This window comes from Penaeus monodon, chromosome 23 (genome assembly GCF_015228065.2).
Source record: "Penaeus monodon isolate SGIC_2016 chromosome 23, NSTDA_Pmon_1, whole genome shotgun sequence".
NCBI lineage: Eukaryota > Metazoa > Arthropoda > Malacostraca > Decapoda > Penaeidae > Penaeus > Penaeus monodon.
In genome coordinates this window covers 34,793,826-34,794,086 of record NC_051408.1, presented here as the reverse complement: position 1 = coordinate 34,794,086, position 261 = coordinate 34,793,826, and the positions used below count along the sequence as shown (strand labels likewise).

The window sequence follows — 261 nt, the reverse complement described above, 5'->3', positions numbered from 1 at the left end:
CCCCAAATATAATATATATTAAATTTTAATATAATTATATAATTTATATAAATATATAATAATAAATATAAAATATATATATATATTAAATTTATATTTTAAAATATATATATATATATTACAAAACAACAACAAAATATATATATATATATATATATTAATAATATTTATATAAATTTAAAAATTTTTTATATATAATATAATATAAATAAAATACATTATATTAATTAAATTATTTATAAATAAACCCCAACATACAAA

The 261-nt window shown here is 5.7% G+C and overlaps 1 protein-coding gene across 1 annotated transcript in view; it reads right to left on the bottom strand.

The window, feature by feature from the left end:
• Positions 1-261, bottom strand: part of LOC119587955 (S-phase kinase-associated protein 2-like) — a 6,749-nt gene that overhangs the window by 3,157 nt on the left and 3,331 nt on the right.